Here is a 25,919-nt window from a genome sequence, read left to right as displayed (position 1 = left end):
TGGGGAACCCCCAATTTTATTCAAATGCCCATGTGAGCCTTAATATATCAATTTATCTAGTACATCTATCTATCAGTATACTGCTAAGCGGGGTGTTTTACAAAAGCTACATTCTTACCCTGAAGAAAAGTTGCAACAATTTCTCAGAATTAATATAAAAATATGTAATATTTTTGCAGTTATACACCAGCCAGTGTAAAGTATTCACAAACTTTGTCTTATTTGTTTGATTTGCCACATTCTTTGCACAGAAGGAAAGTAAAGGATTTTATTCGCTCTATATTTACACTTGTTTAATTATTCAGTAATTCCTCCACTTTATCCACGGTGATGTGCTTTCTGTTGTGTGCAAGCTACCAGAGCGAAATTGAAATAAGAAATATTGATTGTAGTAATAATTATATTGTTACTTCTTTCTTTCTTATTTATATCAGGCAAATATTTATAGGAAAGCTGGGCTTCTAGATATTACAGATCAATATAAAGTCTGCAATTATGTGCAGCTGCTTGCCATTACTTGAAAGCTACTGTCGCAAAATTCTCTCAGATTTTGTCTATTTTGCTGAAAGACAGCTTTCTGGGTCATCTAGCCCTGGCACCATTATATCCCTCCAATCAGTATGCTATTGGTCTGTTCGCACTTCTAGTACAAATCAATAGTCGTGGTCTAATAAATCTTCAGCAATCTCTAACAAGATCGTCTATCAAAGCAATACAAATTGCCCTCTTAGTGTATCAAATCTTAAAAAAAATTTCACCAAGGGACCTATTTATAAACTGCTATAAAGGGTAGCGTTATATCCTCGGAACCTGTTTATTATATAAAATAATAATCATTTTCTAAGTAATAAATTGCTACCCATTTGTAATTTTAGAAAATATGTGCAGTTTTTGTAATGCAACATCAGAAATCACATATGGAAAAATTATTTACTATAAACACTATGAATTTTTTATTACAGTAATGTCTAGCAGCCTTTGGTACATGCAACGTGCAATGTGTCATTGCACAAGCAACTGGTCTGAAGAGGGCAGGGCCGGACTGGTCATATAACCCAACGGGATTTTTCCCGGTGCGCCGATCGGGGCTGGAGGGTCGGTCGAAAAAACAAAACAAACCATGAACTCACCTTTCCTGGCGTTCCCCCGAGGTTCCTGTACTTCATCCACTCCATCCCGCGGTGACAGCTCAGTGTGTGCCGGCGTCGCACAGACTGTGAAGTCAGCAAGCGGCAAGGAAAGGTGAGTTCATGGTTTGTTTTGTTTTTTTTCTGGCTGGCTGGCTTTATACATGGGGGCTGGGCTGTCTGTATACAATGGGCAGGCTGGATGTATACAATGGGCAGGCTGGCTGTATACAATGGGCAGGCTGGCTGTATTCATGGGGGCTGGGATGGCTGTATAGTACATGGGGGCTGGCTGTAAACAAAGGGGGCTGGGCTGGCTGTATACATGTGGCTGGGCTGGCTGTATACATGGGGGCTGGTCTGGCTGTATACATAGGGGCTGGGCTGGCTGTATACATGGGGGCTGTTTGGCTATATACAGATGTAGGGTAAAAAATCAGGACCAATAACCGCGCTTCTCAGTGTTGACAAGGCTTTTATTTAGATGCATACAAGGACGACGCATTTCGGGAGCGAGCGCTCCCTACCCAGCAACAGGAGACACCACACGCAGGTCTCCCAGACTACCCGGACCCCGACAAAGTACGGACCAACACCTTCCCATCCATAGAACTAATACAGCGACATCAATTATCGCTAACACCACTAGAAACTAACACCGTCCTGGGGAACAATCGGTGTCCCTTACCACCAGCACAGGAGAGACTGAGGCTATACGGAGCACTGTTTTTAAAAAAAACTATACGGACCTGAAGAAGGGAGCGGTTCGCTCCCGAAACACGTCGTTCTTGTATGCATCTAAATAAAAGCCTTGTCAACACTGAGAAGCGCGGTTATTGGTCCTGATTTTTTACCCTACATCTGTACATTCCTATTCCCGACTCAACTTGATCCGGGAAAAAGGACCACGCAGCTAAGTCTCGGTCGACCTATACCACGTTTATCATCTGCTACCTCCACTATGTTCTTCAACATTGACTCCTTGTAATACTTTGATGCGCTGTGTTCTTTTTTCTACTTATTTATTGGCTATATACAGGGGGGCTGGCTGGCAATATACTGGGGGACTGGTTGGCTGTATACTGTGGGGGCTGGCTGTATAATGTGGGAACTGGCTGGCTATACACAGGGGGCGGCTGTATACAGGGGAGGCTGTCTGGCAATAGACAGGGCGACTGGTTGACTGTAGACTGAGGGGGTTGGCCATATACTGCAGGGGGAGGGGGCTTTCTGGCTGTATACTGGGGACTGGCTGTATACTGGGGGAGGGGGCTGGCTGTCAATATATAGTAGTTATATTCTTGTAAATAGGGGGCAGGATTATAGTCTAACAAGTCTAACAAGGACTAACAAGCGAAAGTCCGCTGTACTTTTTGATCTGTCCTGTGCGCTTTTTACCATCTTTATTGTTTCCATGTTTTTGTACTATGGACTTCCCCTCTTTTAAAATGAAGAATAAACTTTTGGATATGTTTTAACAGCCATTTTTTCTTTTGGAACTACTTGTGTTGGATGCTGGATTCCCTTCCGTTCTTTTTCTGCTAGTGTTTGTTTCAAGATACCTGACTCTGAATCTCCGGACCAGCGTCTCTGGGATTGTCCTTGCACCCGGCCAGAAAACATCACTAACAAGACTACAGCCAACTGTGGGTGAGCTGTTACCGTATCTTTTTTTCTTTTTGCTTATTATAGTAGTTATATTCATGTACATTAAATGCAGTATTATAATATATTTTACTTAGGGGCAGTATTATAGTAGTTAAATTCTTGTTTATCGGTATTGTAGTAGTTTTTTTGTGTATATATAAGGCAGTATTAAGTTGTGTTCCTTTTAAAAAGAAGCTTTATTCCTGTATAAGGGAGGCAGTATGAGTCTCTTTGGCTGCGCTGTACATGTTGATTTAGCACATCTATAAACAGTTACTGTGGAGTTTAGTAACTCCACCTGCATCACATGGTCACATCTACTTGACTCCGCCCACAGAATGGGGCCACTTTCACATTCCTTTTCCAGGGCCACTTTAAATTCCCAGTCCGCCTCTGGAAGAGGGAACTATTCAGGACAATGTTCCCACGATGTGACTTAGGCTCTCTCTGCCTTTAATGTTTTTGTACCCATGCACTCAAGTCACAAATACCATCAAATATAGTTATGCCTCTAGCGCTACTAAAAGCAACATGTGAGTATTTTGTTTTTTATTAGATTTATAGTGAGTTTTGACTACTTTCCCATCCATTTATAGAAAATTATTAAAAGGTAATAATTAAAGAAAATCTACCATCAAAATCAAGCATAACACAGGAACAAATACTCGTAGATCCGGTCACTGTGACTATGGTGACATTTTTATATATTTTTCTATGGCTTCCTTCATTTTAAAATTTAAATTTTAAATTAGCTTAATTAGCAAGAAGAGCTCTAGCTCTAGCTTAACAGTGCACCACCATGCTACAGCTTCACAGACTTTGAAACTGTACAGGAGCACTTCCCCCTTCCACTGTATGCTAAAACTCATCACAACTGTGAGATTACAGCAGGCAGAGGTAGTGGGGAAGTTTTGAGGGTGCAGGGGGAAGGGTGAGTAATGCAGCCCCCAGAGCCCTTCTGCTAATTATCATAATTTTAAAAGTTGATCTGTGCCTGGATCTATGAGCGAGTGCCCCTGGTTTATCATGCTTGATTTTGATGGTAGACATAATTTCTGTGACATCTAACAAAAAACAAACTCATATATTTTTCAACTATACACTTTAAAAATGTGATAAAGAAGATAATTAAGAATCTTTAGTCAAAGTTGATGTGGGGAAAATAAAATTAACGTTTGGACTTTTGGATTCATTATTATTATATATGGATGGCACCCTGCAACTTAAGAGTGGTTTGAGCTTCAATGTAACCCTGCAATGCCAAGCAAGCTCTGTCATACTCTGTGTATATAGCAACAGCAATAAAAACTGGTTATCTGACACCCCTTAAAATAGTTGTATACATAGCCCAAGGCAAACATGTATTTGTATGAGTGATTATTGCAATTATTCCTCCCCACATAGCTTGCATTATTGTTGGCAGCACGTATCCTTGTATTTCCAAAATGAACACATTGCTCATAACAAAGTAACCTACAACATGCAAGATGCTGAGAATAAGCAAGCCGTTTTGTCTTTAAAAAGACAAACATAACAAACACAGTCAAACATTTTGTGTGATCAATGCTGTGGAAAACTGTCAATAACTCCTTACTTCCCAAATAAACAGGCCAACTTCTATTAAGAATGATGACTTGCACCTTAAAACTATAAATTGTTTGTGACTTTAGATAAAATCTATCCAAAGAGAACCAAGTTCATTTCACACTTTTTACGCCACTCGGTGAAAATCTTAAGAGTTTTATGGAAGCTGTTGATCCTTGTTTATCCTCTCTCGTCTTGCAACGAAGAAGCTGTTGGAAGAATTATACTTGTGCTTCAAGTGTCATAGTGTATATCCATAACCTCAGCGTGCAAACAGGAGATAATAGGATAGAACTAAAGATGAAACAATCACATGGTGTGTAAGAATGCAATCTATTAAATGCAATGGATCCCACAGATAATAATGACATTGTCTCTCGGGCCATATATCAACATAATAAATCTTTTCCTTCATTAGTTTAACGTAAACTAACAATTCATTATTTTGTTGAAAACCTTTTTAGAATGTAATTAACTCCGCTGACCTTTCTTCTAATTGTGGTGGTATGCTACTGTGTCATGTTATGAAATGCTTCAAAGGCTAAATAATATACTTGAATATTTCAATTAAGAAAGCTTTAAGTATATTGTGCTGTATATATATGTATTTCAAATGCCAACCCATTTGATAGAGATATATCATATTCGTAGATGTTGCATACAATTATAAATCAATGCACTTCCTTAAGAACCTTAAGAACCTGTGAATACAGTGTATCTTTGTGTGCAATTAATTAAAGGGATTGCCTGTCTAGTTGTAATTAAACACCCAATAAAACATATAAATATCAAAAAAATCAAAAAAGGATGGGCCTCAGTTAGAGACCATAAGCTAGAGTAATGGACTTCTCTGCTGGCTGGTTATCTAGAAATCCCTATTCATATGCAGGATGGAGCAACAAAATATGTTTTTAGGCAGTAAAGACAAGATATAAATTTAAGTGACAATAGCCATTTTAGATGATTAGCACTACCCTACACAGTCCATTTTTAGCTTTATTTTTATCTGGACTTGTATGGCTGGTTGTAATAAACTACTTGGACCATACAATGGAAGTTCCTTTTGACATTTCTATAACTACCTAATAGCTGGTCCTGGAAATATCGCACAAGATTAACACATATATCTTGTTACACTTCAGCAATCATTCACTCTTAAATAATATTTAATGAAGGTTAAGTTCAGCAAAACAATTAGAAATATGGAAGCTTCAAAATGTAAAGAACATGTACACATACAAAACATAAAGACACCCCATTGACTACAGAGGGTCCATTGGGCACACTCTGCTTTCAGTGGGCATTCACTTGAAGAGTAAAACTACAACCTAAGTGCATTTCTTAAAGGACATCTGCCACCTAAAATTAAAGCCCATATCTCAACACCAATCTAAATTACTCCAGCCAGCACCTTTTTATAATCTTTATGCCACTGTGTACTCTAATACTTTAAATTTTCATCTAAAGCTTTCCAGCATAGTATGCAAATTAGCTACTATAAGTCCAATCAACCCAACTTAATGGGTTTGATCAACACATCTTATTAATGAGTGGACAGTCTTTTCTTCTTCAGAACCCCCCTTTCACTCTCCAATTCCTGACATTACGCAGTGCTGTACTTAGGTAGACACAGTATCATAACGCATCACAACAATGCACATATGGATGCAACTAGGAGAACGAAAAGTGAGGCACCATCCCAAACCCAGTGATGTCATCACAGATGGCATATTTATATTAACCTCAGGAGGAAAAATATTATTACAGTAAACTGACAATATAGGTGAAAAAGAGGAGTACAGAAACACAGTTATTTGTGGTGCACAGTTTGCCCCTTAAGGAGCTACTCACAGTATAAGACAGGTCCACACAGTCTTAGAAAAAGTCCACAGAAATAGAGAAAATAATTTCACTATGACCGGAGCTCCCAATAATAGTCTTCTCATTCGTTATTCCACCGATGAACAGCACTAATCTGCAGTTTCTCCTGCTGAAAGTATGTCACCATTCAGACTAGCACCATCGCACTTTCATTATCCTCCTTTAATTATATTGTAGCTGGAAGAAAATATGCAGGCAGATAGTGTGGTACGTTCCAACAAAGTTAAAATTTATTTAAGTTCATCATACTCACAAGAGTCAATTAAAAATGTGCATATCACAAGTCAAAGAACGGGAAGCTAGCTTTCATATCCACCCGACCAAGGGTTTCGCCGGCAAGGCTTCTTCCAGAGTATTGCTCAGCAATATAATAAAGGAGGATAATGAAAATGATGTGCTAGTCTGAAGGGTGACAAACTTTCAGCGAGAGAAACGGCGGATTAGCGCTGTTCATCGGTGGAATAACGAATGAGAAGAATATAATTGGGAGCTCCGGTCATAGTGAAATTATATCTATGTGGACTATTAAGAGGAGTACTAGTGGTGTAGTCTCTAGATCTTCAACCCCTCGAGACAAGACCGGCAATGATAATTTATAATTTTGTTACACTTAAAGAGGACCTGTCACCCCGGAAATCCCACCCACTCATCGCACCACTGCCGGGTCTCCGCGGTGTGGCCGCGCCGCACGAACAGCGGCTGTGCCCACGCCTATTTACAGTGTTGCTCCTACAATGTAACTGCTGGCAGGGGAATGCTGGGGGTGTGTCAGCATGCCCCCTTGTGAATACCGCCGACTGCCAGCACACCAGATACAGGATCCGACCTTTTATTTGGCAAGAGGTCAGATCGGTTTAAATCAATTTACTGCAAATAAATTAAAAAGAAAAATGGCTAGGTAGAAAGGGGCTAGGGTAGCTTTATGGGGGCACATTTGGTGGGTGGGTTTTTAGGGGTGACGGGTCTTCTTTAAGTGTAACAAAATTATAAATTATCATTGCCGGTCTTGTCTCGAGGGGTTGAAGATCTAGAGATTCCCACAAGACTTGAAATTAGAAAGAACAAATTCCCCAAAGTAAGAATAAAAACACTTTTACCTAATGGGGTTTTCTCCCCCTCTTGACCACCTCTTAATCAAAACCGGATTGATGCCTTTTTTGTAGCTGTCAGCATCATTCAACTTACATAAAGTTCTTACGAATATAGTATTTTATTGTGAGAGCTCCAATACTTTATGAACATTTGACTGTTAAACTGCCATCCTATGAAGTATATTCCAGTAAAACTTGATGTTATTGCCTAATTATCATCTAACGTGGTGAAGACAAGAGATAAAATGAACAATCAGCTTTCAGTGTTTTTGTGCATTTAATTGAAAGGTCACAATTTAGAGAATGATTACGATGAAAGAAAAACTGTCAGCTATGTAATTGTACTGTCATTCCTAACTCTTTACTCACCTTTCCCATAATCTAGGCTATGATCATACACTGTATTTATTGCAATTAAATTGAGGAAAGAAACTGGAATTATTTTTTTTGTCTATACTGTACATCATCAATATCACTAAATTGTGTAGGTTACTTTAAACAATCATCTAATTACTAGTCCTGTCACTAACATGAAGTGGATACTGTACATTTACAAAAACATGGATGATAGCCCTATTAGAAAAGGTATCATTAAATGAAATGTCACAGTTAGTTCATTTTAGATTTACTTATTCTATTTAAATATAACTTTTTTTGTTTTTTTAAGTGCAGCCAACTTGTAGAAACAGAGGTCATGCCTTACAACTTTATGACAGCACCAATAAATAGGAGTGAACTGAAATAGAATTGCTATAAGCTTGTTCTATAGAACATGATGAGGGTATATAGACAACTGTCTTACTAAGAGACCAGGAAGTTTTGGGGGTGAGGTATGTATGAGTTTAATCTGTGTATATAATAAAGAATATTGTGTTAAGCAGTGGAGGTCACTTGGTCAATGCATAGAGCCCTAAAAGGTCACGCTGGAACAGTAACATCATCCACATGGAACATATACCTCCAGTCCAGAGTAATGTAGCAAGCAAAAGGTGTTACCCCAGCGATACCAACAGTCAGAATAGGAGTCAAATAGTTGAGAAAATGAAAGAAAAAAATGGGGCACTTCAGGGTGCTATCACCTACAGCCAGGGTATTATGATTGACAATGCATCCCTCATTTATTTAGCCACAATTTGATTAAAAATAATAAAGCAAAAACATGACCCATTTTGGATCTTAGATTTCAGGTGTAAGGATGTTTTTTTTTTTTTTAACCTGAAACATGTCATGTCAATTCCATTTTATTCTTCATATGTATGACGTGTAATAGAGCCCTGAAGTTTCCCATTTTTTTCTATTTTTCATTCATTATAACAAACATACAAAAGACTGAATGATACTTCTGCATTCAGTATTTAAGCTTGGATTTTACAAACAGTCAGACAAGAGGGAAAATGATACATAGCGGCATAGTGGGCATAGAGACCAGGAAGACAATATAAAGCAACTCTGGTAGAGAAGCTGGAAAAACATTGTCACTATAAGTATACTTCAATACTACATATTTTAATTCCAAATGTCTTCAATATTTTCATTCACAATTCATAGCAGATAGAAAAAGACTTTTCTTCATCCTATAATAGAACAATGAACACACACCTCCAAATGATGCCTGAACTATTTAGGGAAGAAACAGGCAGCTGGTAATCTATCTGTTATGAAGTGACCACCCCAGTCACCAGATCTCCACCCCATTGAGCTGTTTTGGGAGCAGGTTGACTGTATAGTACGCAAAAAGTGCCCATCAAGCCAATCCAACTAATGGGAGGAGCTTCTGGAACCATGGGGTGAAATTTCTCCACATTACCTCAGCAACTTAAAAGCCAGAATGCTACAATGCAAACTTCAAAAACAGACATAGAACCAATATGTAATAGCAAGTGCCATGAACAAATAAGGACAAACAACCCCAAAGTGTCCATGTATCATTCTTTGAACCATAGCATTCCTCCACACCATTCATCCCCCATGTCCTGAGAATCCTTTATATGCATTACACACAGAATAGCCCATAAATTCATCAGGAGGCAGCACAGAGAATATTTGAAAGATACTAAAAAAATTCACCACGTCCCGTCTGCTCAGGTGAAATAATAAAATAAAAAATTCCCATTTACAAAAGTGGACCTATTGGCTGATAGGGTGTGTAGCAAACAAGAAATGGTGATACATTTTTATGTATATCTAGTTTGCACAAAAAAATGCTAAACATTGTCCTTTGTCACAACATCTGTAAAACATGGTAAATAGTTACATAGTAAGCTATTCATTGCAAAAAATGTTATGAAATTAATGATAATTATAATAATAATAATAATAATAATAATAATGTTAATAGCCCCAAGATGTGCACCAAGATGTATCTTTAAACCTTGCATAAGAACAATACTTCATTATTATTTCATAATGACAATTAATCTAATGGATGAAAAATGACAATTATGCCTGTAAAATAATGAAATCTGTTGCCTGATTAGATTAAAAAAATGCATTTTAATATTTTAGTTTGACATTTAAAAATCATCAATAACCTTCAGGAATTCAACTTTCATTAATGAAAAATAATAAATATAAGATCAATAAAGTTCTTTGCTAACAAATTCTCTCCATTTTGTATATATTTAATTATGCACAGAGCAAATGGTCCTTGCCGGTGGCAATTCATGGCTTTTGTGGATTTTTTTTTTATTATTACGGATCATTTGCTTTATAGCTCAACAGAAAGTAAAATAAAATCTATGTAGAGAATTACGAGACACTTACCGGAGTGTCTGTCAAATTGAGTTATATGCATGTGAAATATTTGTGAAGATATTAAGCCAGAATAGTGTCACTTATTGGGGCACATTTACTTATTTGGTCCCGCGGAGTTCACCAAAAGTGCAGTGTCCGACAATAATGCACTCTGCCGCGACTCACTAAGATTGTGCTCCCGATATCTTTGCCCGCTCAGGTCTGCCGGAGTTCACCTTTTTCTTCCTGGTGTATGTAAGTGCATTGTCTTGCGACACATATTGAATCTTAAATCCCACGCTCAGTCTGAATCAGTCAGATTGACCGACGGCAAGTCTCCCAATTTCTGTCGCATGAAGCCAGCGCAGCTGAGCCAAAAACCAGTCGCATGTGACACAATCCCAGCTCAGACACCTGTTAAATACCTATCAAAACTAAGCAAATACCGAAAATAAGGGTGTCTCGTTCGACACATGTCTTGACCTTACATGCTGTTTAGTTAAGTTGCCTAAGGCATAATCTTAGGTGGAATGCGGAAAAATGTGAAATATTATTTTTTTTAGCTTTGCAAGTTGCAAAAAATGGTCTGTGACATATTCCACTCATTTCCATTACAGGCAGTCCCCGGGTTACATACAAGATAGGGTCTGGAGGTTTGTTCTTAAGTTGAATTTGTATGTAAGTCGAAACTGTATATTTTATAATGGAAGTTCTAGACAATTTTTTTTCTTTTGCCCCAGTGACAATTGGAGTTTCAAAATTTTTGGTGTAATTGGACCAAGAATTATCAATAAAGCTTCATTACAGATATCTTACAGCTGATCATTGCAGTCTGGGACTATAGTAAAGCATCCAGAGAGCTTCACCAGAGGTCACATGGGGCAGAGGGGTCCGTCTGTAACTATGGGTTGTCTGTAAGTCGGGTGTCCTTAAGTAGGGGACCGCCTGTATTCCATATTCCATTAATAGTAGAGATTAATTGTTTCAGACCAATTTGGTTACATTTAATATGCCATAATAAATTACATGTAATAGACAACTTTCAATGTAGCTAAACTACACTCACCGGCCACTTTATTAGGTACACCTGTCCAACTGCTCGTTAACACTTAATTTCTAATCAGCCAATCACATGGCGGCAACTCAGTGCATTTAGGCATGTAGACATGGTCAAGACAATCTCCTGCAGTTCAAACCGAGCATCAGTATGGGGAAGAAAGGTGATTTGAGTGCCTTTGAACGTGGCTTGTTGTTGGTGCCAGAAGGGCTGGTCTGAGTATTTCAGAAACTGCTGATCTACTGGGATTTTCACGCACAACCATCTCTAGGGTTTACAGAGAATGGTCCGAAAAAGAAAAAACATCCAGTTTCACCGATATAAGCAAACATTTTTGTAGTTATAACTGTTCATGACAGTTATCATTTAAATAAATGTTAACCATAGCAAGGTCAGACCATATAATGTTTTCATTTTAAATATTTAAGTTAAAGACTGAAAAATGATGGCTTTTTTGGATGGGGTACAAGAAAAGTTAAATTTTTCAATGAAACATGGCATTGCATCTTAACTTTACAAAATTCCATCGTAATCCAGCTCAAGATTAATAAAGCATTGAGTTTTATATATATAAATCACATCAAAATTAAAAAAAAAAAACATATCAGACAAGCTGCAAATAGAGGTTTTCCACTGACCTGGCCACTTTCCAAAAGAGTCGTGTGGAATAGGCAGGACTGTTAGACTCCAACTTATTTAATATATTTTTATGAAACTGTTGCTGGTCTAAGTAAGCCCAAATCCTTAACAATCGCACACCTTGTCATAACGCATGCACATTCTCCAACAGTGCTACAAAGTATGATTACTTTCTTGATAGACACCTTCCATTGACCAAGAAATCCTTTGTACATAAGTATTTTAAAGATCATCTCATCAACAACTAAAACTTATTTCAAAATGGTCCATAGAGCAAGAAAATGACTCCAAGAACACATCCAAATCCATACCTTCTTAATCTTAAAATGGCTTTTAATCTACTAAAATTCTGTGGAGGAACCTTAAAAGGGTTGTGCATTAAATGAATGTCCATAAACATCAATGCCCTGAAGCAATGTTATAATAAAGATTACTCCAGAATGACATGGAACTGATTTAGTCATACAGAAAATGATTTATTCAGATTATTACTGTAAAGATGCCTCTACAAGCTTTTTTGTTGTTGTTTTTTTTACACCAGGCTTTCCATTATGGAATTTTTGATAATTAAGTTTTGACACAGTAGAGTAAGTTGTATATAGTTGATCATCTGAGCTTGTCTTATCTAATTTAAAGAACAAGATGTTTTTTATTTCATTATGTCCTGATATGTAAAACCATAGAAATCAAAGAAGTATACTTTCTTATTTTCATGGCTGGATATGTTTCCATACATATCACAAAAAAGATTCATGCAGTCATAAAATAATAACATAACACAGTTATTGCCACTTCTACTCTTGCTATCTCACACATCAGGGATGCATCTGCCAGGAGGTATGTTACTATTTTATTATTGGGCACAATTTTATTTATAATTTCTTAGGAGGGATGTAGATAATCAAACAAGAGAGGTGGATCTTACTATTTTTGGTGGTTCCTTACTAAATGGGGGATGGGCTGGGTAAGTTATTGGGCTCTGTCTATGACTAAAGTGCCAGAATTAAAATGGAGGGTGGGACTGAGTTTGTCATTGAGTACTCTACTGAGTACTTATCTGGGGCTTGATAATTAAAATAGGGGGATCAATCTAGATATGGCTGTGAGATATTAATTGAACGTGGAAGGTGCTGTTATGGTGTACTGTATATAACTAAACTAGGGGTTGGGAGGCACCCTAGATAATGAAATACCTTATGAGATATTTTATACATTATATACAGCATCCATTGATGTGATTGATGGTCACTGGTATAACACCAGTGTAGTCACCACCATGTGTTAACCTCTAGTACTGTGTGGTACTGTGAAGGGGGTATTTAAGGGTAGAGATGTTTTGGGGTACTGCATACATTAAAACTGAGGGGGTTATGGGATACTTAATATAATTAAAATCTAAGTTACACTGGGAGGGGGCTGTATATGGGATTCTGTATTTAGTTAAACTGTGAGGCTGTATATGGGAGAGGTATATAATTAGAGGGCTGTATATACATTCTTTAGGATGGTGCTATATAAAATAATTTCTTTAAAGTCATTGGGGGGATGCATATTAACATAGAATAATAAATAATGGCACTGAGAAGTAAAATTTGTTATGCAAAAAATAAGCCCTCACACAGCTCTGTACACAGAAAAAAAAGTATAGATTTTTGAAGGTGAAGATCGTATAATGAATAAAAAAAAATTGCGCCCTTAAGGGGTTCATCAGGTATTAGATGTTTTTTTATAGAAAGGTCTAAAACTGCAGTTGGCTGAATATAGGAGAGGATCAGGGCTAGGCTTTTATTTTGGGTGGTGGAATTTCATTTTTAGCTCAGGAAGCAAAATGGCTAGAATTGGCCCTGAAACACATCATAAAAGAGGGAGTAGATGTAAAAGGAAAACACATTCATCTGTCTGCATGGAGACAGAAGATCTAGGAGTTGCATGTTTACAACAGAAAGTTACATTTGATAGAGTATACAGTAAGTTGCTCCAAATACTACAATCACTGCACATTGCATAATGATGAAAAGTCATAGAAATGCCGAAATCAAAGTAAAAAACTGTGCAGCATATGGGATAAAATGAACTGTCCTTACCTTTTTGCTCTAAAAATCCCTTTGCCCGTTCTGGTTGTACAAAACTTTTGGCCACTGCCTAAAATCAAAGCACAGGACTTGACCATGATAACAGCATCTTGTCAAGGATGGATTCATCATTCATGATTCCACTCTCAGTGTAGTCAAAGTGAATCTACGAAAAAACAGACATTACCTCCATTTAATTGAAACATGGTTAACTTACATGTTGCAGGAAAGCTTCAAATTATTAATCAATAATAACACCATCACAGGATTTTGCATGGGCAAAGGACAACAACCCTTGACTTGAACATAATCAATAGAGGTGGAGACTCTAGCAGGTTTGACCAAATAGCTTTTTACCCGGGTCAGAATTTATGTGGCCACTGATCACATTAGACAAACATTCCATTCCAAGTTATACTAATGGTTCGAAGGGATTCAAGAAACACAAAAGGCAATTAGACTTCCATTTGGGAACCTTAAAGTAACATAATCATGCTGAAGTATTATCAAGAAATTATACATGTTTGTATTTATTTAATAACCTCTCCCGTAATCCTCCTACATTTCTTTCTTAATCTCTTTGTAAATATTCTTGCAGTAAGTGAAGTGTGACAATTTAAATCTGAAAATTTTTTCCTTGTTCATTATCGAGTATACGATGGCCCTGCAAAAAAGATGGACGTTACTAATTAGAACACCACCTTGAATAAGAGCATCTTACTTTCTCAGTTTTAATCCTTACTGTGTTGAGAAGGAGCAAAGTCATTAGAATATAGCTATTTCGGATACTTGTACTAAATCAAAATGCTCAGTGACTCTTCAGTTACTTAATTAAAAGTTAATGTAGTACAATGGGATGTTGCCTTTTTCAATCTGTTTTCTTACGTGTGAAATATTTTTTAAAAGGCATTACTGATAATACAAGAGATTCCTTACCTGGACATTACTGTTAATAAACAGATCTGTCACTATATTATGCTGCCATATGTTGTATAGAGAAGGTTCCTTACCAGAAGAACTGTGAATCTGGGATTGATAACAGCAGGGACTGCAGAGAGCATTAAAAGACACCCAGAAATCTTCTTATAGGAAAATAACATTGATGTCTAAGTAATTGTATAGAATTTGTTTTCTTAGATTTCTTTCCCTTACTCCTGCCCCTTGTACTCTTTAATTGAACTTGATGAGCAGTGTTCTGCTCATTGTAACAGCCTGTTAATCTGCAGAATTGAGGGGCTCTGATAACAATGCCAGAGCCCTTCAGGCTTAAAGGGATATTCCCACGGAGATAAGTTTCTTATATGTACTCAGGATAACAAAATAACACATTCTCTTATTCACAGTTATTAACAAAGTTGCAGAATTTCACAGATATAAGTCCAGCCTGTCTCGATCAGTCCTGCTGTACACAATTTCAGTTGCCCCTTGACACGACCCTGTAACTTCTTCCTTTAGGGTAAGGTCGCCATCTTGGATTTCTGTGTGACAGCTATGCTTGCTGAGTTTCTGTGTCTTTACTCTGAGCCTTTAGCCACGACCCCTGCATGGAGCTCACAGAAACTCACTGATTCATCTGCCAGGACATTGTGAGGAAAGAGAAGCTGCAAACTATAAGATAAGTGATCCGAGGGAAGGGGGGGGGGGCAAGCATATATCTGTGGGAACAGTGATGTAGCAGTGCTGACAGTGTAAAAGTATCGCTGATCTGTGTCCTGTGTCATCTCTCCTTCCATGTGTCAGTGTGTTAGTACAATGCCAGATGAATATATATATATATATATATATATATATATACATACATCTGTACCCTGTTAATGTAACCACATTGTCACCCCACAGAACTAGATGGATAATAAGGTGTCTGCTTAGAGAGACCCGTCCACACCCTGGAATTTTGCACTGAGCAGCCTAGGAAGTGATGGGAGCTAAAACAGCAATAAAACTAAGTAAAATTATAAAGTAACAGGTTACAATTATGTTTATTGTGTACACATCACTAGGGGATTGAGATTGGGATTGGGAAACTCCCTTTAAAGGCGTGCTTGTAAAAGTTGATTATAGAAGGAAGGAGGTCAAAGATAACAAATATAAGAAGATAATTACAGCCACAGTGCCTTGATCTATGAGTAAGTGTCCTTGGTCCATCATTCAAGAATTTGACGGGAGATTTTCTTTAAGGTTACCTACAACACACACACATCATCAGCTGTTGAAAGAGACAACATAGTTGCAACAAGTGAGGTGACCTCTTGATCATATGTAGTGTAATGACTGCACTTATTTTTGCCTTGATTATCAATGAATACATTGCAGTACCCTATTAAACTCTTGTTGCAATGTTCTCCCACAGATAACAGGTGATTGTTGGGAATACTTTTCCCCAGTGTGAGGAAGAACTATTAATAAAGATTCTGTGGAAGAATAGCTTGCAGAATATATGGACAAACAGAGGAATATACATCATAATCTAACACTGATACCAAGCTGTGTGCAATAATACAATGACAAAATTATTAAACATAATATGGTTCAGGTATTTCAAATAGGCTCTTTTGCTCAACTGCTGCAGAAGCATATAAAGCGAAATAATTACTGTACTTGAACTATGTTGCGGTATCTATTACCAAAATTGAAAAGCTTGCAACAATCTTAATATTGTACAGTGAGCTCACAGCAGGGTTGTAGAATGAAAACACCAGAATGACAATAGGGAGTGCTTAAACTGGACGCTATAATGTGCTCGCCCCATGCGGTGAGGCACAAGGCCAAAGACTTAATGAGAATTTTGTTGCGACCATTAAAGCTTAACCCTACAGAGCTCTAATGCATCTATAACAACATATTTATTACTTTTCTTGTTACCGTTTCATTTTATAATAATTTGATGCTTTTGTTCTTCAAAAAGATCCATCCAGAACAGAGGCAATGAAATAAGATTTGCCAAGTAAATAAAACCATTTCGGAAATTGACATCCAAGATTAATAAATAAGCCATAGTAGTCATCTGGTAAAGGATAAAAGATTTCATTTTTGTCAGCAGTTTTTCTGGAAAATGTAGTCACTTTGTTAAAGTCAACTAACAGGTGTATAAAATGAGAGGCATTTTTCATTCCTAAACTTTGTAGTACATGTACAGATGTAGAGCAAGTAATTTTATAAGAGAGGTTACATCTGCATATGTTACACACCATCTGTCGGGCTAGAGACACAATGTAGAATAGCTAAACACTTTTTGCTGTAGGACTGGACACATATTTAGAGAATCCAAATTCATTTATCTAAAATATCTTAAAGGAGTTGGCCATGCTACCTCATGTTTTTTGTAATGTGTATAAGCGTGGGGGGCAGGATATTAGGTAATTTACTAATGTACACGTATTAAACATTTTGCACTGCTTTTATTTATATGTAAAGTGAAGCCTCCTGTCTTTCACCTCATCAGCCAGACATTCCTGTCCATAAAATGGCTGCTGATGGAGGGTCATGTGATCTCTATCTGTCCAGAAGCAATTTCCCTGCCTGGACCTTATTCTTATGCTCTTGAATCCTATCTTAAGGTACTGGCGTGGTGATTGTTCATGGATAGGAACATAATTCTATGATGTTCCTCCACACTTATGTGATTTTATATGGAAATGGTTGACCATTCTGTGAATTTGCTGGGCAAATCTTTCCCTTTACGAAGTATTGTGTCGCTATAGATAGAATAGTGTAACAGACTGTGCAATAAAGGTTGGTCGGGTTGCCTCTAATACTTTCATATGATCCATGGCCTCCATCTTTATAATATCAACTTTTAAATTATGCTAATGTTCCAAGCCCTTCTGTGAGCTTCCTTTACAGACTATTACATTGTCTCACCTTCCTCCTCACCCTCAGCTGGAAGTGCTCACTGTGTTGAGGGAACAGGTGGGTAGATAAGACAGACTTTCCTGACCATTCTAGGCTAGGGTAGCCCCTCATGCTCAATAACATAATATTAAAAGTTGATTTTAATGGAAAGAGGCCATAGGTAACACATATAAGAAGATTACCACAGTCACAGTGCCTGGAGTATGGTTTATCATGCTTTATTTTGCTTAATTTTATCCTTTAACAAAATAATATGCTGTATGCTTCAATACAGCAAAGGGATCAAAACTTTATTGAAAATATAAAAGGGGTTCTATTGGGGTGCATCAGATTTTGTATTAATAGTGATTGCACCATAGGGTGGACGTGTGGGGATATAATTGAGGCTGGAATTGTTGAATTGTGGCTTGTTAAGAATTTTCTGTGTGATTTTGTTTGTTCAAGGAAGAGTTTGTTGATACTGTCATGGGGTTATTATTTTAGTTGGTCTAAATTTTGTCAGGCTATGACTGGTACATATGGATAATTATATAGCCATATTTACTTGAGTATAAGCCGAGGTATAAAATTTGACCCAAAAATTGCAAAAAAAACCTACTGACTTGAGAATAAGCATAGGGTGGAAAATGCATTGTTGCTAGGCCATGCCCCCCAGTATATAGAAAGCCAGAACCTGCCCTCCAGCATATACCTAGCCAGCCCCCTACCTCCCAGTATATAGCTAGCTAGCATCCTGCCCCTTAGTATATTAATAGCCACCCTCCTGCACCCCAGTTTATAGCAAACCTGCCTCCCAGTATATAGCCAGCCAGCCTATCCCAGTATATAGCCAGCCATCCCATAGCATATAACCAAGCCATGGACCCCAGTATATAGCCAGCCCCTACACCAGTAGATAGCAAACCTGCATACCCCCTGTAGTATATAGCCAGCCTGTCAGCCCCCTGAAGTATATAGCCAGTCAGCCCCCATATATAGCCAACCAGTCATCCCCCAGTATATAACCAGCCGCCTGTTTGCCCAGCACATATAAAAATATGAACCTTCTGCTGCCGGAAGTAAATTGAGAAATCAAGACCAGGACATGCAGGGCATTAGAAAGGTGAGTATTGACTTCATTTATTTTTTTGATTGGAGTAAAAGCTGATACTTTCAACATGTGCTGAAACACTTGGCTTATACTCAAGACTATACGGTATTCTGTTTAAGGACCAAGTGAAAATGCAAATATATTTATATTACTGAGCAGTGAATAGTTCTCTATTGCAAGGGAATATAATATCAATTAATTCAATATGATGATAAACAAAATATAATAGCCTGCCTCTAAGATAAGTCACTATGATACAAAATACAACAACAGGTTTTTTTCCATATTGTTTGCTCTAATACATACTGTATTATGTATATAACTACATAAGTACGGTAGCACTGGAAATCTTAATTCAATTGCTGCAGCAATGGGGAGCAATCAAATGCTTAGTTAGAAGCAAATTAAATAGAATGTAAGCAATAAACACATAAACATAAATGAAATCCATAGATGAGATCGATATGTAGTGTAATGATCACTGGTGTAGGAAATTCATTACTTGGGTTTGCAGTTAACAGGTCAAGGCTATTAAAAGTCGAATCATATGAATTTTTACTGAGATAAAATACTGATAGGAATCCACCAGTTAGTTAGACCAATGTCAAAGCTTTGAATTCTTTGGAGCTAATAAAACAGATAGCATGATCTTTCCAGCAGCGTATTATTGAACAATATATATCCCACTTGGAAATATGTGTCATCAGCACATAGCTTACTATGCTTCAAAGTGACCTTGCCTTTTATAATCCTTTTATCAGAAATACCTTCTGACATTCCATTATTGCAACCACGAATTATCTTGTTTATTCTGAGAATAAATCTTCTCTTTTTTTCTACGTTAAATAAAAATTACAATCAATAAACATTTTGACTATACTTCACGTAAATAACATAAAAGTAATAAAGAATAATTTATGTCCAATCATTCGTTTGATAGCTTTACATATTCATAACAAATTTTAATCTAAAATGATTTTACCCTGGAAATGGCATTCTGGACCGCTGTTATATATATCACTATGATAATAGATAAGGCTGAATAAAGATGTAGGTCTATCAAGTCCAACATAAACTCCTATAGGAAAAACGAAGACCATACCATGACTAAGGCTCCGCAGTGAGCTGTAACGCGTAGGTTTCTGCCTTTATAACCTGCACCGTTTATGCACAAGATGTGTGCTATTTTAATGGATACCCAATAAAGCGATTTTGGATTTTATATACAAGTGCTCCGACTATCTTAGTTTTTTCCTTGGATTTGCTCTACATGCCAGACGTCGTTGCAGCACCAACTTGGAGAGCCCTGATGCTCCGACCAGTCAAGGGAATGTGAGTGCGTCTTTTACCTCTGATTTATAATAAACTCTTACAGTTTTAATCCAGGGGAAGGCAATAAAAACAGACATAAAGTAATCTGGTTAACTTAACATGTGGTATTTTTCTTTCATGACATGTATGCAAGGTGTATCCAAGACATGGGAGAAGTGTGAGTTGTGCTTTTCACAACCTCTATCCCTGCCTACTTACAATAAACTGCAGGCAACAACTGGGTGGTGGTCCCTACCCTGGCAAAGAGCACAGTTTAATAAAGAGACAAACAAAGAGATACAAGACGTTCAACTTAACAAAGTCTAGTCAGCAAACAAAATTGGTATGTAGAAAAATAGTCAAGGAAGTAGCGAAAGGTCAGTTTTACTACACAAACACAGTGGCGTATGTAGAATATCAAAGAGCCAGCACCTGTATATGGTTTAAGCCAGTGGTGGCTAACCTATGGCACTGGTGCCAGAGGTGGCACTCAGAGCCCTCTCTGTGGGCACCCAGGCCATCACCAGAGAGGACTCCAGGCATCTTCCTGCAGTCCCAGAAAGCCCAGGACTTGCTGTGTACAGAGCTATTTTATAGTGACAGGACTACCTGGGACTACTGGAGGAGTGGGAAGGTGTGGAAAGATCTGGATCATCATTGTAGCTCCTGCTCCGGCCCTGACAATTCTTCCAGTTTATGGGACCCTGGAGGAAAGCTACAATGATCATCCATTTCTTCTATTTTCTGCTTTATTGTCCTCAGGGTGCTGGTATCAATGAAAGCTGTGACAGAGAAGGGAGTATAAATCACAAATTATATTTCTGTGTCGGCACTTTACAATAAATAAGCGGGTCTTGGTTGTAGTTTGGGCACTCGGTCTCTAAAAGGTTCGCCATCACTGGTTTAAGCAATAATATATAGAGTGAATGGACACTGCCCCAAAAGCTGATTGGTGCAGTACAACAATCTCACAGGAGAGAGAGGATGGTGACTTTTCAACTGGCCCTCCACAAAACATTGGCTGTGGTGTTCAGCCATGCGAACTCAATCTGCTCAACTAGTTGCTTCAAAAGTTCTGACAAACACCTCCTGAATTTTCCCAATTTTAGAATGTTTAACTAAAATTTCTATAGCCCAACTTATCTTGAACAGACAAGGCATAAAAACATTGTTAAACATCTCTACATAGCCCATTCCAATATTTGTACGTGGTAAGTGGATTGCCCTTAAACTTCTTTTTCCAGAATTGAATAACTTTTGTTTTCGAATTGGTAGAACATTTGACATGTGCCAAGCCTGTGGATAAGAACTTTTTCTTATTTAATCTGCAATTTATTAATAAGCACAATAACATATATAAGTGTTGACATGAAAACGTTTGCATATATAAAGTATACATTTTGTAATGGCTTAATATAATTATTATTATTATTATAATTCATTGTATTGATGAGCTATAATGTTGTCATTAGGTTTCAATGATTATTAGGGTATCACATGTATGAAAGCTTATACATATGAAAAGGAGAGGTGATTTTCTTTCCAAAGATAACCAATAAGATTATATAATGCAGGCAGGCTGAGTTATCTAACTATTACTTTATTTATAATATTATATTTACTAGTAAAAATATTGATGGAATAGTTGGGGAATGTTTTAACCATAAACACACGCTTCACCTTAAAATATGGAATAAATATTTAGTATTAAGCCTCTTCAGCATAGTTAATCTAATTCTCGGTATTGTAATCCACAAGCTTAAGAATTCGGAGAAAGTACACAGCACATGCAGAAAGGCATTTATCCATGACTATATTTAAAATAAGAGAAAGTCTATATGCAATAAATCCACTATCCGTTTTAGTTGGAGTGCAGCTGTGGGAAACTTAATCTATATAGCAATTTACAATATCTGGTAGACATACACAGAGCACAACATAATGCTTTATTGTGCTTATTTTAAGCCATTGATCACTTCATTCCATTCTTTGGCACAGAGAATTCATTGCATATTTGTCCAAGCATAAGGCTGCAATATTATATGTAGCCTATTGATGGTAGATTAGCACAGCTATCCTTGATATATTAATACCTTTAGAGCATTAAGCTTGACCTCAATTCAAGTATGTTATGCAAAACCATGCCCTGTGGAGATTTAAATATAATTCTATATGTCTTTCATGAAATATAGGCGGATCGCAGACAAATTCTCTGAGAATAGTAAACAAATAGAATCATTTTCCTAAATAGCTTTATATAGTTTGGCAAATTACAGGCTTAGAACTAGTAACTAAATATATTACTAATTACTAACATCAGATATGATCTATTCTTTGTAATAATGAATACCAGGTGTATTAAATGACAACTAACATCACATACTTAATTTTTTTTTTTGCAAGGGACTTTTGAAGATTTCGATTATGTTATTCTTTTGCGGATACCAATCAGATTTTTTGCTTTCTCCAGGTTCCATGCAAACACTACTTGACATGGTGCTTGGTGATGTACGTTATGCATGTTCAACCATGAAAATCCATGCTAACCTCAAAGAGGTTTTACAGCATTACATCAAATTTTAACTTATTAATTGGAGAGCATCCTATTGGTGTGACACCCCACTGATCAAATAAAACATGGCATGTTGTATCTCTAAATAAACAAAGCAGTGTGTCTATATGGCACTGATTAAGACAAATAGTACTTGGCGACTACTGGGAATGCCATAGATCTTGAATGAAGAGGCAACACGGATGTCCAACCTAATGTTCCATTTATTTGGGATTCAACAGACTCACGTTTTTGTAATGTATGAAAGTCCCACTACTCCTGTGGGTAAAGGAAAACTTTATGTGACACTTCATGTGGCTTGGCAACCTCTTTAATGTCAGAGGAGGTTGAAACATTGCCATTACTGAATAAGCAGAACGTTAGCCACTTTGATGCAAACCTCCAGTGCTAACTTAAGTAAGGTAGCTCCCCATACATCAATGAGTGGCATTTTAGAAATCTAGGGACATGCGGTGGGATAGTCTAGAACAGAGGTCCCCAACCGCCGGTCCGCGGACCAGGACCGGGCCGTTGGAGTTCACCAGCCGGTCCGCGCAGGGGCGGCACCGGCCAGCACTGAGCTCCCGCACCGGACGGGACCACGTTGCAGCCCTGTGTCCGGCACCTTGCTCCGCGACGCTGCCAACACCTTGCGCCCACCCCCCGACGCCGCCGGCACCTTACAACGGCCCCCAGACCCTGCCGGCACCGAGCTCCCCCCCTCCAGGCTCTCGGCTCCCTGCTCCCCCTGCCCCCGCTCAAGCTCCAGGCTCCTTTCCCGCTCCCTCCGCTAACATCCTCCCTGCTCCCGGCTCTCCGCTCCCTCCGGTTCCCGGCTCTCCGCTCCCTCCGGTTCCCGGCTCTCCGCTCCCTCCGGTTCCCGGCTCTCCGCCCCCCCCCCTCTCTCGGCTCCCTGCCCCTGCTCAAGCTCCCCTACCGCTCCCTCCGCTCTCTGCTCCCTCTGCCACCCCGCTCCCGGTTCTCGGCTCTTGACCTACCCGCTTACGGCTCTCTGCTCCCGGCTCCCCTTCCACTCCCGTCTCAACCTGGCTCCGCTAACGTCCCCCCTTCCTCCAGGCTCTCGGCTCCCGGCTCCCCCTGCCAACGCTTAAGCTCCAGGCTCCCTAGCCTCCCGGCTCTCAAGACCTACCCGCTCCCGGCTACCTCACCGCACCACCACCGCTGCAGAGAGGTAAGGTTACTTTATCTTTGCAAATATATGTGTAATATGTGTATATATGTGTAATATGTGTATATATGTGTAAATATATGTAATATGTGTGTGTGTGTGTATATATGTGTGTATATATGTGTATATGTGTATATGCTGTATCTACTGTTTGTTTATGTGTATATATGCTGTATGTATATGCAGCATTTGTGATATTTATCAGGGCTTCTATTTTGTACTACATGGCAGTACTCGGTATGCATTTTATACTACTTGGCGGTACGTTGCATCTATTTTATACTACTTGGTGGCACGCTGTGTGCATTTTATACTACATGGCGGTATTCTGTATGCATTTTATACTACATGGCGGTATTCTGTATGCATTTTATACTACATGGCGGTATTCTGTATGCATTTTATACTACATGGCGGTATTCTGTATGCATTTTATACTACATGGCGGTATTCTGTATGCATTTTATACTACATGGCGGTATTCTGTATGCATTTTATACTACATGGCGGTATGCTGTATGCATTTTATACTACATGGCGGTATTCTGTATGCATTTTATACTACATGGCGGTATTCTGCATGCATTTTATACTACATGGCGATACGCTGTATGCATTTTATACTACATGGCGATACGCTGCATGCATTTTATACTACATGGCGATACGCTGTATGCATTTTATACTACATGGCGATACGCTGCATGCATTTTATACTACATGGCGATACGCTGTATGCATTTTAAACTACATGGCGATACGCTGTATGCATTTTGCATTGCTTTATTTTTACACCAAACCAATATGATGGATCTGGTCCGGACACTCCCTGATATCTTATATTATAAGCTCCACCCCTCCATAACCCCACCCCATATGACCAAAGCCCCGCCCCCACCGGGCCATGGAAAACTGGTCTAGCTTAAAGCCGGTCCCTGGTGCAAAAAAGGTTGGGGACCTCTGGTCTAGAAAGTACATTATATATAGTACAGTATGTGCACAGGTGTTGCCAAAAAATATGGTGGTAATGTACAAGCTTTAACAAATGGCTAAACCATAAACATTTAGATTGTTTTTCCTCTATATTTACTTGATGTTATTATAATATATATGTAACTGGGCATGTGATCCCTTCCCAACTTTAGGCGAATGCCCTGCCAAACATTAAATATTAAAAATACACAGTGAAAGTCCATTCTATCATCAAGGAGAAGTTCTTGGAGACCCGTTAAAAAGATTTGCTTTTTGAAGTTCTCTTACTTTTTACTGTAATGGTGTTTAAAGGTTTAGTTTATCTTAGCATCTGAAGCACATAGAAGAAACTGCAGTTCAATTACTGCCATAAACCACTACAAGCTTTTGAGTGACAGCTCTGTAAAAAAGCTCACCACAATGTGCTGTCAAGACTGTCTGTTCCATCTTCTCAAATTCCACAATGCATTGTAGTTCAATATATTGTGCCTGATTTCTTTTTGTCGCTAAAGATTATGTCTAACATACAAAAGTACATAAGTCTGTTTGTGAGGATTTGTGTAACACATCAGCTACAATTGACTTGAGTCTAAATATACCAGCAAACCAGCACAATCAGTCTTTCGGCCAAAACATATTTCCCTTGCCAACCAAAAATAGGTACATATAGATTTAAGTTTTTTAATATATATACTTAATAATATAAGTTTTCTGCCCAGATTTGTATACAATTGTTATATATTCTGTAACTATGTTCCTATTATGCATGATTAGTTTACCTTGACAATGGCTTTATCTGCTATTATTAGCTTTAGAAAGCTTATTGTGAAGTCCCTGACACTAGACCCTACAAAGCCACTGTTGTGAAATTATCACTGTATGATTAGGAATATGTCATGGGCTCTGAAGCTCAGTTCACCTTAACCTATTTGATTTTAACTGCAGAATGTAAGCTGTGAGTTTGTATGGGGACTGCTACCTTTTAACATTTTCTTTATCCCCATGTCATGTATCAAAAGTGGTATGTACTCTCAGGATAGGGAAGTAATATAACCACTGAACAAAGTATCGGTTCAGCCTCACCTGGAATATGCTGTCCAGTTCCGGCCTCCGGTCCATAAAA

General features: G+C 38.2%; 1 protein-coding gene across 8 annotated transcripts in view; it reads right to left on the bottom strand.

Annotated features, from left to right (window-relative positions):
* LINGO2 (leucine rich repeat and Ig domain containing 2) overlaps positions 1 to 25,919 on the bottom strand; it is an 840,065-nt gene that overhangs the window by 361,224 nt on the left and 452,922 nt on the right. For 7 of the 8 annotated variants that reach the window (XM_072153017.1, XM_072153028.1, XM_072153038.1 and 4 more), the window contains one exon: positions 13,844 to 13,997. The gene's annotated coding sequence lies outside the window, so the exon portion shown is untranslated. Of the gene's footprint in view, positions 1 to 6,296; positions 6,417 to 13,843; positions 13,998 to 25,919 lie in introns of those variants that run through there. The other variant, XR_011855854.1, reaches the window with a different exon arrangement.

This window comes from Engystomops pustulosus, chromosome 1 (genome assembly GCF_040894005.1).
Source record: "Engystomops pustulosus chromosome 1, aEngPut4.maternal, whole genome shotgun sequence".
Lineage (NCBI taxonomy): Eukaryota > Metazoa > Chordata > Amphibia > Anura > Leptodactylidae > Engystomops > Engystomops pustulosus.
The sequence above is the reverse complement of the archived record's forward strand: the minus strand, read 5'-3'. Positions and strand labels throughout refer to the sequence as shown.